We start from the raw sequence: 633 nt of genomic DNA, 5'->3' as shown, positions 1-633 counted from the left end.
AGGAGCGGGGGGGGGGGGGGTCGTTCTAGAGGCGGCGGCAACGAGATTGAGAGGTGGAGGAGACAAGCTACAGAGTGGCAGCAACGACGAACTTTGAATGATGATGAGCTTCAGTTGGCAACGACGACGAGCTTTAGGCACTACGGCAGGGCCGTGGGTCGGTGGCTGGTTCAAGGCTTCACCGGCGATACCCTCTCATTCCTTCTTGGCATGGGCTTGGTGTGAGTAGCTCTCTCTCTCTCTCTCTCTCTCTCTCTTGGCTTGTGCGAGTCTGAAAATTGTTTGAAGGTAAAATAGATGTGTAATCTATTTTTGGGTCAAGGGGCATATTTTACAGTCAAACTTTTTTATTTTCAGTTTGACTTTATTTTGCATGTGCACCCAAACACGCACAAGGGTGTAAAATATTTTCCCAATTCCATTTACACCTGAAACAAATGCAGCCTTAGAGATATCATCCTTGAAGGCGACTCAGGTGTTTATGAATGCTCTCGATAGCCCCGGCCCTGCCCCAGTTCAAGTTCAGCATCTAATTGCAAGTGTCAAATCTTGGACACCTAAATTTAGTGCTTGGAACTCTTCGTTCACTTGCAGGGAAGGCAACACAACTGCTCATCTTCTGGCTAGGAATGC

The sequence above is a fragment of the Quercus suber genome, unplaced genomic scaffold (assembly GCF_002906115.3).
Source record: "Quercus suber isolate HL8 unplaced genomic scaffold, Cork oak 2.0 scaffold_232, whole genome shotgun sequence".
NCBI classification, from domain to species: Eukaryota; Viridiplantae; Streptophyta; class Magnoliopsida; order Fagales; family Fagaceae; genus Quercus; species Quercus suber.
Note: the sequence above shows the minus strand (reverse complement) of the source record.